Below are 18,905 nucleotides of genomic sequence, written 5' to 3'. Positions count from 1 at the left end.
GTTTCTAAGAAGTTCTGGTCTGTTGGAAGGAGGAAAACAATTCTATGCTCACCCTTAACCATAAAAGGCAGTTGCACTTCGTGGTATGAATAGTTCTGAAAGGTGATTTAACTGCAGGATCAATTATCAACATCTCTAGGCTATTATTTTCTTTGCTGGATTTTTTTACTTTGGGAGCAGACTTTTAAAGTATTTCAAGGAAGTACTTATTCTTATATATCCTGGATAAAATTAAGGCAGTTACAGAATGCGAATTAATTGTCTTAGTTAGCTTAGGCTACCATAACAAAATACCATAGACTGAGTGGTTTAAACAACTGAAATTTGTTTTCTTACAGCTCTAGTTGCTGGAAAGTTCAAGATCAAGGTCCAGCAGGATTCAGTTTCTGGTAAGATCTGTCTTCCTAGCTTTCAGATGGCTGCCTTCCCATTGTGTTCTCACATGCAGGAGACACACACACACACACACACACACACACACACACACACAGATCTTCCTCTTCTTATAAGGCCACAGTCTTATCAGACTAGGGTCCCATCCTTATCAACTCATTTAACTTTAATTATCTCCAAAAAACTCTATTTCTTGGGACTTCCCTGGCGGTCTGGTGGTTAAGACATCACCTTCCAATGCAGGGGAAGCAGGTTCAATCTCTGGTTGGGGAGCTGAGATCCCACATGCCTCACAGCCAAAAAACCAAAACCTAAAAACAGAAGCAATATTGTAACAAATTCAATAAAGACTTTAAAAATGGTCCACATGAAAAAAAATCTTTAAAAAAAGACTCTACCTCGATAAGTAACATTAGTGGTTAGGACTTCAATGTATATATTTCAGAAGGATACAATTTAGTCAATAGCATAAATCAATCATTTCTTAGAAATGATCTTTAGAATTATACAATACTATTTTCTACTAATACCTCTTTATCCAAGTAAAAAATAAATTAATTAATGTCTTGATTGAAAATGATGAAGGCTGGAAATGTGCAGTTTTACTATTGACTCCAAGGTTGAGAAGCCAATGTTAGTAATTTTCTAAGCCTGAAGGATTTGTTCCTAAATATTTGGACCATGACCATTAGTTAACAGGTTGTTGCTAATATAATTTTGAGGTCTCCACATCTGAAAGTTGAATGTCAAAATATGTGTTTTCTTTTCCTCTGCTGTGTTTTTAATCCAAGGTTTAAATTTCTATGTCTTAACAGAAAACCTACCAAGTTTATCTTAACATTTTTTCTTAACAACGAGTCAGTTTTCCTCACCATGAAGTCCATTAGGTTTTTGGGGGTGCCAGCAATCATCAAAGTCACAGAGCCAAGGAATGAACTGGCAAAAAGCCTGTTATGAAATTTTTGGGTAAAATCCACTAATAAAAGAAGACCAATAAAAACAAACTCGTGTTCCTTTTTGTCCTTATTCTTACTTTGACTGTTACATTATCTTTTTGATCTTTACCTCTAGGACTGAACAATATCTGATTTGGCTTTCAGATTGATAAGCTGTTTTCTAAAATATCTGAAACAAAGAGCAGGTATTTTCCAGTTGTGCTTTGGTATCTATTTGCTGAGAGCAACAGGTGTCAGAAAGTAATGTTCCTTGTCTTTCTGTCCTCTGCATGCCAAACCCTGAACAGATTCATATAACAAACTGAAGTTCCCCATGAAGTTATTTCTATGGCATATTTGAAGATGAAGGTGAAACAGTTAAAAGCATGCTGTAAGATATATTTTATTTGTTAAGAACACGTTTTTGATTGAGGATCTGACTAAATAAGAGTTAAATTTTAAGCAATATTTATGAAAACATAATTTGTTGTTTTTAAATAGTTATCGATTGTCCATTAAAATGGAGACAAGTATGAAATGCTTTAATCAAATCCCACAATTATCATCCAAATGACACTCTATTTGTTTTAAACTAATTTTTAAAAGTCAGTACCTGAAAAAAATCAGAATATCATATTTAGTTTTTTATTTTCTTATAACCACACATCTTCTGAGGGTGTATGAACGAGCATTGTTACTGTCAAACAGAAAGAGAGAGAAGAGAAAAAGGGCTTAGATGATCAGCCCCATCTAATTGATGTGGTTGTCTCAGCCATCTGATAGAAGATGGCAAATAGGAATAGTTTAAAAAAAAAACAAAAACAAAAAAAGGAAGGACATGGAAGAAATTAGAAAGTCAAAACTATCTTCATGGAAAACAATCCAGTGTCAATCTATCGTTTCACCAATTTGTTATACATTATGGTCATCTCATGGTCCTGCCTCTTCCTTGGAGGTCCTGTCAAACCCCTTAAGTACATCATGGATTTATGGCAATTTGCAAAATGAAATTATGATTGTATCTGGCTCACCAATAAACAAAGGAAAGGGAAATGTAAAAACTAGATAGCAATATGTGATCTATTAAATTATAAATCCACATTTAATGAATTGGAACTGTAAAAAACATGTTTTGAATTGTGCAAAAAATATAGTAGTTCAAAGTATAATTATAAGTTTAATTCAATAAATCAATTGAAAGCAAATTAGGGAGGAATTAGATAATATGACAATTATATTTAGTATAAATTTTGAAAATTCAAGGGGGATTTCTATTTCTCTGTAATAGAATAACAAACAATAAGAAAACTACACAGATCAGGGGTTGGAAAACTTCTTTTGTGAAAGTTCAGATATACACATTTTAGGCTTTGCAAGCCACATATAGTCTCAGTCTCCTCTTTTTCAACTTCTTTTATCTCTTATCCTTCTTGTTTTTTCTTGCATCTTGTTTTTCTTTATTCGCAACCTTTTAAAAATTTAAAAACAATTCTTAGCTCACTGGTCATACAAAAACAGGCTGCAGGTTGGATGTGGCTCATGGTTGTGTTTGCCAACCTCAGATATAGATAAACCAAACAAGGCTAGTATCTTTATAGTTTTCTAATATACCATAATCTCACTACTCATTTTCTATTTTCATGCCTTTGAACTTGCTGTTTTTCTCACCCAGACTGCCCATCCCTCTTTCTTGCCTAATTCAAGTCACATATCATTTAATATAAAATTTACATTCTACTTTCTCCAAGAAACTTATCTGATCAACATGGTATAACTAATATTTTTGTTATGAATATAACCATAGAAATGTATGAAATGTCACATAGTTCATTATTTGCATTAACAATTCCAGGTACCAATAGCCAGTTTTCTTATGTACAACTCTATAATTTTATTGACCATATTTCAATATTGTAATTATTTTAAAGTTATGCTTAGTACTCTTTAAGTCTCAAATTTAGTGAACTATGTTTTATTGCTTTTCTGCTAAGATTAATTCTACTAAGTTAATGCATCTGTTCTGCTAACAGCCTGCTTTAAAACAACTATAGGGACTCAGGGAGGTTCTGCATCTGCTTAGGATTCAGAAAACCACAAGAGAATGTTGCTATTATCCTAACAACAAGAAAAAAAATCAAAATCTACATTTTCTTTACTCCATAGGAGAGCTGAAGTTGCAGGGCAAGCAAATGCTCTGAGTTCCAAAGAGTGACAAGCTCTGTGAGGAGAAACAGTACACACAAATTTTCACCTTTGGCAAGACATGAGAGGATGAGATGGTCACCGTAGAAGTGGGTAAGAATAAATCACACTAAACTTTAACAAATTCTTAAAGGCTGAGAATGGACTAGCATTTAAGTTTGGAAAAACTGAAATCCCTCGAAACAAGTATATTTTACACTCACTCACAAACATTTTTCATGAGCCAATTCCATGAAAATTGAAGGTCATGGTAGAAAACTGGAGAGAGCTTCCCTCAGGAACATCGGTATGCAGGTGTTCAGCTACACCTGGGGAACAGATACAAAACTTTGTATTTTCTCAGATCCTTCTCTTATAAAAAGTAAAAGCATTAAGTTGCTGGAATAGAGACAGGAAGTGCTACGTCCCTAGGATCCAGGCAAAAATCCTGTTTCTAGGGGAGGGATAGAGGCATAACCCATCTGCTTCTGGGAGTGATTAGGAAGTCCCCCTATCTTCAGGACATAAACACTTCCACTGTTTCTGGGGGATAAGTAGAAAGGGAAGAAGGAAAATCTTTCTGCTCATGAAAGAGGGCAGGTAAAACTCTTGGACCTGAGATCCTACACTGATACGAAGCAGATGTCTGCTACCAGTGGGGAAGAAGCAGGAAACACTCTCCCACCCAAGACATGTGCAATATACAAGGCAGGGTTTGGCTGGCATGAGTTAGAAAGTCTGGACTATGAAAACTCTACTCCCAAGGCCCAGGAGCAGAGATCCTACCTAAAAATTGGGCTAGACCAGGATAATATAGCATCCTCTTCCCCTAACATGAGTAGCAATCAACAGCAATCTGGGTTGAGGTAAGAACATTGAGAGATATCCTCTCTGTAGCATAGGCATGGAGGACTACTGAAAGGTGAATGTGGAACAAGAATACTGAGAAGAACCCTCCAGTACTCCAGGCATTACTCCTAGCACAGGATAACAACAGCCCACCACAATAGGAATTTAAAGCCTGTAATGAATAAAGGTTTAAATAGCAACAGCCAAATCCAAACCCAGCTCAAGTACTGATAAGATTTACTCAACCCTCCATATTAACAACCTGACAGAAGAGATGGGCTGATTTCTGAGAGGAAATAATTTTTACCTCAGTCTCAACTATTCTTCTATATATAATATCCAGCATTTAGACAAAAATTATGAGGCATGCAACAAAGCAAAGGAAAAATTATTGTCAAGAGATAAATCAGTCAATAAAATCATACTCAGAGTTGTTCCATATGTTGGCAGTATCAGACAGCAACTTTACAATAACTGCAATTAACATGTTAACAGATATTCCAGAAAAGATGAACTATATACAATGTAAGATAGGAATTTTCAGCAGTGTTATTGAAACTGTAAAACAAGAGTCAAATAGAAATGTCATAAATTTTAAAAGCACAGTATCAGAGATGAAGAATTCCTTTGACATGCTTATCAACATACTGGCTATAGGTATGGAAAAAAATCATTGAACTTGAAGATAGGTTAATAGAAATTATCCAAGCTAAAAACAGAAAGAAAAGAGAAAGCAGATAGAATACCCAAGAGAGGGAGGACAATATTAAATGCACTAATATACATGAAATTTGAGTCCCCAAAGAAGAAATTAAAAACTGTATAGAAGAAATATTTGAAGACAACCAACATTACAAAGAAGAATAAAGATAAAAATTTACAGCAGACTTCTCATCAAAGACTATACAAACCAAAAGATAATGAAATTACATTTTTTAAATATTGATAGAAAAAAGGCTCCTTAGAATTGTATACCCAGCAAAAAAAGAAATAAAATCTTTTAAAGATTAAGATAAAATTAAAAATATTTCTCAGACAAGAAAATAGGGGGAATTCATTGACAGCAGACCTGCACTACTTTGCTGTTAAAGGAAAGTGTTCATTCATCAGGAACATGAAACCAGATGGAAATTTGAATTTATACAAAGGAAGGCAAAGTGCCAGAAATAGTAAAAATGAAGGTAAATATAAAGATTTTTTCCTTATGCTTATTCACTTTAAAAAGATAGAAGACTGTCCAAACCGAAAATACCAATAATGTATTGTGGGATTTATATCATACGTAGAAGTGAAATATATGACAATGATAACACAAAAGATGAGATGGAGGAAATGGCATAAACTATATTCGAAGGTAAATTATAATAAGTTAAGATGCAATAGCAAACTCTAGATCAACCACTTAAAAAAAAAGAGGTAGGGCTAATAAGCCAATAAAGGAGAAAAAATAAAATCATAAAAAATAATCAGTCCAAAAGAGAGCCGTGAAAGAAAAACAAGAGGGACAAACTGATGGGACAATAGGAGTAGCAAGATGGTAGATACACACCAGTCCTATCATTAAAGTAATAATTATATTAAATGCAAATGGTTTAAACACTTCAATTAAGAGTCAGATATTGTCAAGTTGGATGAAAAAGAAATAGCCAAATGTATGTTCTCTACAAGAAACACTTATTTGGGTTCATTTAGCAGAGTGGATCTCACAATTTGATGTATATCAGAAGAGCTGAGGAACTTGTTATATTAAACAGTGACTGTGACTGGCTTATTTTGCTCATTAATGTCCTCCAGGTTCATCCATGTTGTCACAAATGACAGTTTCCTTCTTTTGGGGGGCTGAATAGTATTCCACTTTCTTTGCCATTCATCTATCAGTGGACACATGGGCTATTTTCGTGTCTTGACTATTGTGAATAATGTTGTGGTGAACATGAGAATGCAGAAAGCTCGTCAATATTCTTTTGGATATGTACCCATTGAGTCCACTTACTTGGGAATCTAAAATAGTCAAGCTCATAGAAACATAGAATACAATACTGTTTACCATAGGTAATGTGTTGAGGGAAATTGGGAGTTATTTTTCCATAGGTATAAAGTTTTAGTTATACTAGATGAATAATTTCTAGAGATCTGCTATACAACATCATGCCTATAGTTACAATAAATTGTGCACTTGAGAATTTGTTAAGAGGGTAACTCATGTTGTGTTTTTACCCAAAAACAAACAATCAAGGAAAAAGCAAAGACACAGGAAACTCTGGGAACTGCTAGATATGTCTGTTGCCTTGACTGTGGTGATGGTATCATGGGTGTTTGCATATTTCCAAATTCATCAAATTGTACACATTAAATATGTACATTTCTTTTTATAAATTAATTATACCTCAATAAAGCTGTTAAAAATTTTTAAAAAGAAACCCCTTTGAATAAAACACAAATAAATCAGAAATAAAAATAAGGAAAATATATACTCTTCAACACTGATCAAAACTAACTTGAAATAATTAAAATCATATCAAAGTAAACTTCAGAATAAGAAATATTACCAGGGGAAAAAAGATATTACATAATGATATAGAAGTCAATTCGTCAAGAATATATGTTAATCTTAAATTATATACACTCAATGACAGAGCTCTAAAATATAAAAATCAAAAATTGATAAAATTAAAAAGAGAAAGATACATTTATCATTGGAGATTTCAACAAATTCTCTTTGAATCATTGTTAGAACCAGAAGAGAGAATATCAGTAAAGATAAAAAAATTGGAACAGCACTATAAACCAACTTGACCTAATTGACATTTATACAACATTCCACCTCAAAACAGAAGAATATATATAGTCTTTTCAAATGCCCATGGAGTATCTACAAAGATATGTTGGGACATAAAACAAACATTAACAGGTTTTAAAACTTTAAGTCGTACAAAGTATGTTTTATGATCACAATGGAACTAAGCCAAAAATCAGTATTAGAAAGATGTCTGGAAACCCCCCAAATGTTCATAATTTAAGCAACACTTTTAAGAAACTATGGGCCAATGAAGAAAGCATAAAGGAAGTCATAAAATATTTTGCACTGAGTAAAAAAAGAAAACACAACATATCAAATTTATGAAATGAATCTAAAGCAATACCTAAAGGGTAATTTTTGTCATTAAACACTTAAATTAAAACAAAACACAAAGGTCTCAAATCAATATTTTAAGCTTCCACCTGAAGAAGCTAAAATAGAAGACCAAACCAAAGCCAAAACAAGCAGATGGAAATAATAAAATAATATACAATATATTTCTAGAGTATCTATGGTAATAGAATGTGGGATTTGTTTCAAATTATTTACTTTACTCTCAAATATAGATTTTCTTTAAGCTTATCAGCATTCAAAACATTGAGAGACAAACAGAATTGACAGAATTTCTATAATAAAAGCTAATTGTCAAAAAAGTTGTACTTTTTATTTTTTTGTTTTACAATTTATTTATTTGAATTTTATTTTATTTATTTTTTTATACAGCAGGTTCCTATTAGTTATCTATTTTATACATATTAGTGAATATATGTCAATCCCAATCTCCCAATTCATCCCACCACCATCCCACCCCTGGTAAAAAGTTGGACTTTTTAATGTGATACATCTTTATGAGGATGGAAATGTATCTTAAATATTGCTCAGCCAACTAAATACACAAGGTCAAATTTGGTTACTTCCTCTTGGAAAATAAACCTTCATAAAGCTTTCATAATGTTTCAAATAGTCCATATTTTTCTCACATAGATTACTTTGAGACCTGGATTATTCAATAGAGAATCAAAAAGCTGTCCAATTTTAGACTCGTATTTAATAAATTCTAAAATCTATGATGTGTGAGTTTATTTGGCTTTAAGAAATAAGATCCAAATGAAATTCCAAATCAAAATTTATAGAGTTATATTTAGTTTTTTTAAATTACTTGCTATTGTACATAGACTTTATTCTAGTTTATAAAAAATGAGAGCTATATTAATAAACACAAGTTACAGTTTGACACATTTTATGACTGGAAATAATCTAATCATGGCTAAAAATCTCTTAAGCTTGGCTCAGATATTTTGGCATTGAAAAATGCAAGATTTTCATTAGATACTAATTAACATAAATTTGTGGCAATGTAAGTCTCCTTTTTGTCATTTTAATTTCTAGAAACTCTGTTTAACTAACAGTAAAAGACTAATATAGCTAGTTAAAAATCATTATAGCCTCTATTAATGACAGATGTTTTAGGCCATACAAAATTGTTTGTTTCAACTTGTATTTCTTATGGAATTAAGTAATACATTTTTCATACTGGGATTCTTATTACTTGACACTTTAATAAATATAGTTGTAAGAATCTCAGGACTGTATCATTCTCAATTCAGTGAGCATTTATGATACAGGTATATATTCTCTACATTTTATCATTAATAACTAATGTGTTATTACCACCAGCCAACATTTGTTAAATTTACTCATAAGTAAGGTGATTTATCATTAGATTCTCTAGCTGCAAAAACTTTTAAAATAGTAAGCTTCGGGAAATGGAAAGAGAGAAAATATAACACACATTAATCCAACCTTTCTAAAGAGCACAGTGTGCACTGAAAATCAGAATTTAGATCATTCATAAAAGTTCCCTGCAAGAAGCAACAAGAGAAGCATAATAATTAAATTAACTAAGGAAAGACCCCCCCCCAAAAATACAGAAATCAGAGAAGAATTAAATGTAAAAGTGTAGTTGTAAATAAAACTAAATTTGAAATAAGATTTTGCTGTCATTATTGATTCAATCTGAATGCACCTCTTAAAATACCACAGTTAGTTCTGTTTCCAAGAATGACAGCTGATATTTTTCATACTCACATGCTCAATTCTAGTTGAAGTATGTGCTGACCAACTTTGCCATCTTTGACCTTTCCTTTTCATCTAATCTATCAATATAAGAAAAAGTCAACAAGTATAAACTGAAGTTGAACATATTTTCAGCACCAAACAGTTTTAGAATGGTATAACATCATTTAAAGCTGTGGAACCAGAACACTCTAACTGGTCAGTTTTACCTTTTCTCAGTTCAGATAAGCTTTACAATAATTTTTTTTTATAAAAGTATAGTTGATGTACAATATTATGTAAGTTACAGGTGTACAATATAGTGAATCACAATTTTTAAAGGTTATACTCTGTTTTAGTTATTATAAAATATTGGCTATATTCCCTGTGTTGTACAATATATACTTATAGCTTATTTTATACTTAATAGTTTGTACTTCTTAATCACCTACCTCTATGTTGCCCCTCCCCCCTTCCCTCTCTCCACTAGTAACCACTAGTTTGTTCTCTATATCTGTGAGTCTGCTTCTTTTTTTATTATATTCTCTAGTGTGTTGTATTTTTTAGATTCCATGTATAAATGATATCATACAGTATTTGTCTTTCTCTGTCTGACTTATTTCACTTAGCATAACTCTCCCAAGTCCATCCATGTTGCTGTAACATGACTGAGTAGTATGCCATTGCGCGCGCACGCGCGTGTGTGTGTGTGTGTGTGTGTGTGTATTCACCACATCCTCTTTATCCATTTATCTGTTGATGGACACTTAGGTTGCTTCCATATCTAAACAATTGTAAATAATGCTGCTATGGGGCTTCCCTGGTGGCGCAGTAGTTGAAAGTCCGCCTGCCGATGCAGGGGACACGGGTTCGTGCCCCGGTCCGGGAAGATCCCACATGCCGCGGAGTGGCTGGGCCCGTGAGCCATGGCTACTGAGCCTGCGTGTCCAGAGCCTGTGCTCCACAACTGCAGAGGCCACAGCAGTGAGAGACCCGTGTACCGCAAATAATAATAATAATAATAATAATAATAATAATAATGCTATGAACACTGGGGTGCATGTATCTTTTCAAATTAGTGTTTTTGGTTTTTGCAGATATATACCCAGGAGTGGAATTGCTGAGTCATATGGTAGTTCAATTTTTAGTTTTGAGAAGCTTCCATATGGTTTTCCACAGTGGCTGTATGAATTTACATCCCCACCAACAGTGCATAAGAGTTCGCTTTCCTCCACATCCTCACCAGCATTTGTTATTTGTGTTCTTTTTGATGATAGTCATTTTGGCGGGTGTGAGGTGATATCTCATTGTAGTTTTAATTTGCATTTCCCTGATGATTAGCGATGTTGAGCATCTTTTCATATGCCTGTTGGCCATCTGCATGTCCTCTTTGGGAAAATGTCTTTTCAGTTCTTCTGCCCATTTTTCAACAGGGCACAACCATTTATTTTTGAAAGGTATCTAATGTTATCAAAGACAAAAGCCTCAGGAACCCCAAAACCAGATAGACCAGAGAAACATTCTACATTACTTCTTATTCCTTCCTATGTATGGGACACCATACTAAGGTCCTCTTGATGGAAATAATACATTGTATTTACTCTAAAGCAATATAAGAAGAGGGTAACTTCCCTCCTTTTATGGCATGGTTTTTATATAACTTGTTTTCATTTATTCAACAAATACTAAATGTCTATTAGTTATTTATTAAGTACCAATGTAGTCCTTGGTACATAATTTCTAAAATATTAACTCATCTTCTTGCCTGAAGGGTTTCTTTCAAGTTTTACAATTAATTTAAAAGTTAATAATCTTGGGTTTTGGTTATGTTATTGTTTTGTAAATCTTAACAGGGCCCATGGTTAAAAACAATAAATCTTTTACCTGACATATAAATGAACTCAAGTGGGTTTGTAGGACAGTCAGGAAGTCAGCCTGACCACAACAGCTGAAATTGAAAGGAAAAGTACTAGAAATTTATTACATGATGGAAATTAAAGGATAGGAGTACCAAGACATGAGTAATCAATAAAGATAAATGCAAGAGAGAAGCCAAAGAGAATAAAGTAACAAAGGAAATCCCTGGATCTAAAAAGTATATTATGGATAGTATTCATGAGAAAAATTTCAGAAGAGAGGACTACTTGAAAAGAAGTTCATTTATTTGACCAGAGGAGTTGTCATAGTTACATTTATCACACATAATGATTCACTATTACAACCTAATCATCCAGTGGTTCCTCTGAATATAGTGTATCCTCTTTTTTTCTTTTTAAAAATAGCTTAATAATATATATCCTGTTACTTTTAGACACATATTTTTGTAATTAAGATCACTTGAACAAAAATATATTTATTCTACTCCGACAGTTTCTTAAGTTTCACTTCAATTCCTTTAACTATAGCTTAATTCAAGTGAAAGTGAATTAAATACTTTTATATTACAAATAGAAAATATGATCTATTTTTCTAAAATAGTTCTCATTCATATTTCTTTATCTAGATGAAATAGCTTTATTATTTCATCTAATTATATCAATAATATTTACACAACATAAAACTTTGAAAAGAGACACACAAATATAAAGAAAGTAAAAATCACCAGAATGGGAAAACTTTTATTAATATTATGGTGTCTATATCTTCATGCATTTCTTTAACTTTTTTCATTTATCTTTAATAGTGGCTTAATGTTGTCATGTATATGTCTCTTGTCATATGGATATTGAGTAACCATAAGGATTGGAAGAATCTGCCAAGGAATACTTCATGGATCTTTAAAGTAGCTTAAGTAATTATATAAACCATGTCTTTTCCATTTATGTAGACACCTTGTGAAAATATTTTTTCCAAAAGTTGACAAAGGAAACATACTTTCTGTTTGATAGTTTTGAATAGTTAAACACAGTGTATTAAATACAAAAGCCAAATCCATATCTCATAATAAACACAAAAGCTAAAAACTGCACAATAGATGCAGCTTTTATTAACTGTTTCTACTGATAAGGGAAAAGAAGTTGAAAACTGAGTAGGAAAGTTCAGTGGGAACCAACCATTATTAAAGATCTGCAACATGTCAGGAACTTTAACAGCTCATTAATCTTCACAAAAATCCTCTTCCTTATGAGGAAATAAATAAAAGTTTATTTGATTAATATGAAAGTATACAACACAATCTGGTGCGCACAGGATGAATCTCAGCCAAAGATGTATTTTTAGAATATTTTAATTACTTGCCAAACTTAAAAACCAGAGGATTGAACACAGAAATACATATATCCACCTTCTCTTGGAAATCAAAAGATCTAGTAACACTGAGCATGGAAACAAGTGACTTCCAGTTTGGATGAGGCACAGACATCCAGATCACCAAGTCCCCATCCTGCCAATTTCTCGTTTCAGTTTTGCTGGGTCATTGTAGGCTTTTAAGTTTGTGATCTGGCTTTGAGAAAATTATCCGGCTTTATATTTTTAGTAAGGCACAAGGTTAAAAATCAAAGCCAGGTCTGCTTCTCTCCGAAGGCCTTGCTCTCATTTATGGCTCTGGTTTAAGTTTTTTTGTGTATAAAGATGTACATTGAGATTTTCCATAAATGATTCTGATTTGTCCCCTGCTTCAATTCCACTCCTGGGTATATATCCGAAAAAAACCAAAAACTCTAATTTGAAAAGATACATGCACCCCAATGTTCATAGCAGCATTATTTACAATAGCCAAGATATGGAAACAACCTAAGTGTCCATCAACAGATAAATGGATGTAGAAGATGTGGTATATATTTACAGTGGAATACTACTCAGCCATAAAAAGAAAAATGAAATTTTGCCATTTGCAGCAACATGGATGGATTTGGAGGGTATTATGCTAAGTGAAATAAGCCAGAGAAAGACAAATACTGTACAATATCACTTATATGTGGACTCTAAAAAATACAGCACACTAGTGAATATAACAAAAAAGAAGCAGACGCACAGATACAGAGAAGAAACTAGTGGTTACCAGTAAGGAGAGGGAAGTAGGGAAGGACAATATAGGGGTAGGTGATTAAGAGGTACAAACTATTATGCATAAAATAATACAAGAAAATATTGTACAACACGGGGAATATAGCCAATATTTTATAATAATTATAAATGGAGCATACCTTTAAAAATTGTGAAACACTATATTGTACACCTGTTAACATAAAATATTGTACATCAGCTATACTTCAATTAAAAAAGAGGAAAAAAGCTTTTTTAGAATTTCAGCTTTAGAAATTTTTCTTAAGAAAAATCATTAAGCCTTCCTTTTATTTTAGATTATTCAATTTGTATGAATACATAAATCTTCTTTAAAAAAAAAAGAAACACTACTGTAAGCAACATATTCCTGAACACCAAAGTTTTATAATAACCATTTTTAGCTCAGTTATTTACTTTCCCCATATATTGTCAGAATAAAATTTTGACTCAAGTCAAAATAAAATTGGAGAATCAGGGCTTCCCTGGTGGCACAGTGGTTGAGAGTCCGCCTGTCGATGCAGGGGACACGCGTTCGTGCCCCGGTCTGGGAAGATCCCACATGCCGCGGAGCGGCTGGGCCCGTGAGCCATGGCCGCTGAACCTGCGCGTCCAGAGCCTGTGCTCCGCAACGGGAGAGGCCACAACAGTGAGAGGCCCGCGCACCACCAAAAAAAAAAAAAAAAAATTGGAGAATCACAAGTTAATATCAATATTGTTCTCCCTTAGGTATACCGTGTAATTCTATGAAATGCACAGGTAATGTTTAAGGTAAATTAAACAGGTAAATTAAAAACTTTAATTTCAGTGAAAGCTGTAAATGATCCACTTTGCGTACAGATTCCCCTCACGTATCAGTATAATAAACCAAATCTTTATAGTGTTTAAACTTTTTATTAAAACTAACTTAGTTTGCATGTCATCTCCAAGCACCTTTATGATTTAAGAGAACTTCCAACAGTACCCACACTTAACATCTAAATATTACTGACATAATGGAGAAATATTTCAATATGCATACATTCAACATTGAGCATTATAGATGTAAGTGCAAAGAGTAGATTTTCGGACAATCATGGGTAGAGAGATAGGCTCTTCAGCTTAAAGAGAGTATCCTTGTCAAGATAAGCAGTTTAAACAAATTTATCCCAAATAACCTGGAAACTCCTACATCATCATTGAGGCACTTTGAAAGAGCTGGTCCCATAGTGAGCCATAACAGTTTTTACAAATACTTCTACAAACAAAGTTGGTTTGGCTACTATTTAAATACAGGTGAACCAAGAAAACTAATGAAAATTACTTTGGTTGGCCTTAATTCTACTATAGCCTCTATGAGCACTCTGCTTTTAAAACAAATCCCGGATGGCTGGCTTTCTCAGGTTTATGCTGGCAAACATATATCTTCTTGTACTTAAATAAATTAAAGTCATATTACTACTAGGAAAAGCTACTAGTTTACAAAAGAAATGAAATATATCAAATAACATTTTCATCAGGAATAATCATAAAATACTACGGCTGACCTTACAAAGAGGCAGACCTCACAATGTTGAAATATAATTATAGGCACTAAGTAGTAACATTGACCTCTCAAATATGTTTTAGAAAAATCAAAGAATAGGGGTTCAAGTAAAAAAAATTTCCATAGTAAAATCAGTTTAATGAATTGTAAATTATTTTAGAAAGCCACGTAAGCCCAGAATACTCTAATATGCTACATCATAAAGCTATACTTCAAATGTTTTCCATGTATGTTTTCAACAATATATAATTAGTTTCATTTAAAACAGTTAAAATATATACAGATTTTTAAAATTTAAAAATATTTTGAGGAAAAATCTCAATATCAATTAGAGTAAAATGTAAACTTTAAATCTTTCTGAATGTTCTGTAGTTCCAGGATTATGACTATCTTGATAAAGTAGAAGCCTCTTTCAACTTCTCGTATTTTTATTTCCTGTAGGTAGCCTTTAGCCTGTGTCTTCCTTAACAGAGTCCACCTATAGTAACCACAAATTATGTGAAAACAATGGCATATACCAAAATATTTTCTTCATGAAACTTTTATATAAAATCAATCAGTGTTCAGAAAAGGAGATTAAAAGGTAATTTGTTTACAACCTTTATTTTTAGATGACATTTAAAATCTTTTTCTAGCAATCCAATTGAAAACATTTATATAATTGAGTAGCTGGAATTACATGTCTTCTGAGTTTCTTTCACCCCAATATTTTGAATAAGATAGATTTAAACTGCTTTATTTGGTATACTTAACTTTCTTATATATCTATATCTAATCATTAATAAACTTCTCTATTTTACCTATTAAAAGGCTCTCAAAATAAAATTGCTTCTATGACATAATTTCTATTTTAAAAAACAACTTAGCAAAATATAAAACAAATGTATTTACTGAAAATCCCTTTAAACAACAAATAATGTATCTTTCTGTTTTCAGTTAACGATAAAAGATAACACTTCTAATTTCTTCCTTCTCCTCATAAATAGTTGATGCTCATTCATGGATAAATTATAGAGAAGGAAATGCCAACATTTTTCTCCTTCAAGGACTGAAATCTTAATTCTTTGGGTAATAACATGGTGGTACCAGTGATGTTGAAAACATAATACCAATAAATTCCAGCTCCCAGATTGTCATAACAATAAATCAGAAACTATTTTAAGGGTACTGGAAGCTTGGGTACCTCACAAATTATTCAAATGCCATGGTCAGATCTGATAATGTATGTCATAAACATTAAGTGCAAAAATTCTTGGACCAATGAACTACTATAATTTATTTTGTAGGCTACAGAGTACTGAATGAATAAACATAAGAGAAGTTCAAAAGTTGGTCACAGTCTTAGATCACAATATGAAAAAAGGATCGAAAGGATCTCCTTGAAATTTCCTAATAAGTAAAGGAAGAAATGAATGTCCCATTAATGACTAAATCATTACAATATATCTGTAATAAATATGAGAATCTGGAAAACATGCATGGCTGTTTAGCAATAATTTTGTCTAGAATATTTGAAAGTGTGTGACCCTGACTTGGCACACACAAGAATGTAATGGCTTTTGTTTTCATTTTCTTTTTCAGGTAGAATCCAAAGATAGTCTGAGAGCAATCAAAGGTTGTGGTGAGGAACATGGATGTTGAAATGGTGGAAACATGGGTATGACAGCCGATTCTGCCCCTCACTAGCTCTGTAATTTGCGTAAGTTAATCAGCCTTACTAGATATGGTTCAGTTGAAGTAACATGAAATCATTTGATAATTATTGAACATCCATTTGTACTCGGCACCATTCTAGGTGCTAGAAATTCAGCAATGAACAAGACAGACAAGATCTATGATATCATGGGGCTTAAATTACAGTTGTCAGGGCAGGGAAAACAATAACAAGAAAGCAACTAAGATAATTTTATATATTTATATAATAGATAGTAAGAAATAAAAGTAAATGATGTGTTAAGGAGAGCCTGGGACACTCTTCAGATGAGATATTGTGGAAGCATCTCTGAGGAGGAGATTTTTGAGGCGAAACCAGAGGAAAATCCTCCTGTGTGACAATCAGGAGGCAGAATGTTCCAAACTGAGGAAATATGCAATTCATTAGAAACCTATGAGGATTATAAAAATGATTGTACAAAGGGCTTAACATAGTAGCTGATACATAGAAAATATTCTACAATCAGTAACTCTAGTCAAAAGGAAAATATTTGCTTATCAATGATCTCTATAACACATATAATTTCTATATGGAATATCTTTGAACATAAAAATCACATAGTATATAATTTACATCCTTCTGCTCATCTCTTTGAGATGGATTATTAAGAGCTGAACAATATATAATATTGATGGCATTCTTGAAATTCTGGCTATTAATCCCAGAAAACAATATAGGGGTAAAAAACCCATATGACTAGAAAGGCAAAGATTGAAGAGGCAAAGAGAAAAATAAATATCATGGAAAGGAAAAGGAAAAAAAGAGGAAATGGTTCTAGATCAGGAGAGAAATAAGGAAGAGGATTTTAGGAATTGTGGTCAAAAGAAGATCCATGAGGTAGAGTCCAGTCCATGTTTATCCACTAACTCACTCTATGTGAAAAGAAGGAAGAAAAGTAAAAGGCGTGTGTTTGTGTACGTGAGTGTAGCCTAATATGGCCAGATATCTTTAGTATATTATCTGATTTATCACTTACAACAGTCTTATTTGAACTACTTGTACTCCATTTAACAACTGAGCTTACATATTTAAAGGACCTTAGAAAACTCATTTTCCTAACATGTATAACTAGAATTGATTAGATGATCTCAAATCTTCCCATATAGTTCTAAAAGTCCATGATTCTGATAATAGGAAAAGAAAATTATCTATGTATAAAGATGATGAATATAAAGGTTCTAAAAAATAGTTGGTCATATGACCTGTCAATCTTTATAAAGACAGGCTTCAAGAATATTTAACTAGGAACTGCAGTCCTAAAAACATGAAATTCAGTCTCTTGGGAGATGGGTGAAGAACGAAATATTCAGACAGGGAAGACCTGGTAAGAGGCCGTAGAGATTTGGGGGGAAATCTGAATAGCCATCCAAACTAATCAAGTTTTATCCAAACCAAATATCCAGGCCTTTTGAAGTTTGCCAGTTACTAATCAAAAACCCAGTAAGTGCTTAGTATCTCAGTTTTAAATAACATCAAACCAACTATCATGTAATATAACAAATAAAGCCAAATATGGATTTTCTCTTAGAGCTGCACAGACACACAAAAATGTGTCTGAAGTAGCTCTAGTCAAGTAAGAGTTTAAGATAATTTTAATTACTCTTATGTTATTGTACTCTTGAAAACATCCCAGTGATTTTTTAAAGGGTTAAGAAAACCAGCTTTCCATAAAAACTGAATTATTAATGATAACTATCTGGAAAATGAATAGTTAAGACTTTGAAAGTATTGTTTAACACTCTATTGCAAACAATATAAAAATAAATTAAGGTTTACTAATGATGAAATGAAAGTCTCAATTGTCCAAAATTCTTATGTCTTGTAGGGCTAGGTAGAGAAATTTTGAACCTGAAGTAAATTAATAGTACTGCTTTGATCTTAATGCATTTTATTCTCTCAAAATTATAATATTTTGTCACAATCAGAAGCTGTGATATCAATCAGCATTCTGCAACTATGGTGTAAATCAGCTGTTGGCCAACTTTCTTGAAAAAAATCTTCAAAATATCCACAAAATTATGGAAGTATTACAAGATAATCTTAACATCTTTTATTGATTTAATTTGACATGAAATAAATATATTACCACAATATGCTACTACTATCATTTTTTCCACTTTCAGTCGACTCATTTCTTTTCCTTGAAGCAAAATTAATGAAATGTCAGAGTGGAAGAACATTCAGTTCTGCTGAAGGAAAAAAATTAATCTTACTGAAACACATATGTTCTCTTTTCCCCAATGCAAGTTCCATATGTACATTATGTTAAAATGAGAAAAAAAATAAAAATCTGTACATGTGTCTGTGTAAACTTATCTAGAAAGGCAAAGGGAAAAGCATTGGGAATTCTGAGAAGATGGTGACTGTGCCTTTTTAAGAGGCACCTGCCAGAGCATGGAAGATGGCAAAACTGAAATGATACTTCTAAGAAGCCTCCCAGTCACTTGCTAT

General features: G+C 32.6%; 1 long non-coding RNA gene across 1 annotated transcript; it reads left to right on the top strand.

Annotated features, from left to right (window-relative positions):
- The first annotated feature begins 336 nt into the window (after window positions 1-336).
- LOC132530738 (uncharacterized) lies at window positions 337-18,493 on the top strand. The gene is made up of 4 exons (XR_009543876.1): window positions 337-389; window positions 3,492-3,623; window positions 16,322-16,439; window positions 18,380-18,493. It is a non-coding gene; the product is annotated as an uncharacterized LOC132530738 (long non-coding RNA).
- The last annotated feature ends 412 nt before the right edge of the window (window positions 18,494-18,905 follow it).

Source organism: Lagenorhynchus albirostris, chromosome 12 (assembly GCF_949774975.1).
Source record: "Lagenorhynchus albirostris chromosome 12, mLagAlb1.1, whole genome shotgun sequence".
NCBI lineage: Eukaryota > Metazoa > Chordata > Mammalia > Artiodactyla > Delphinidae > Lagenorhynchus > Lagenorhynchus albirostris.
This window is presented reverse-complemented; position numbering and strand designations above follow the sequence as displayed.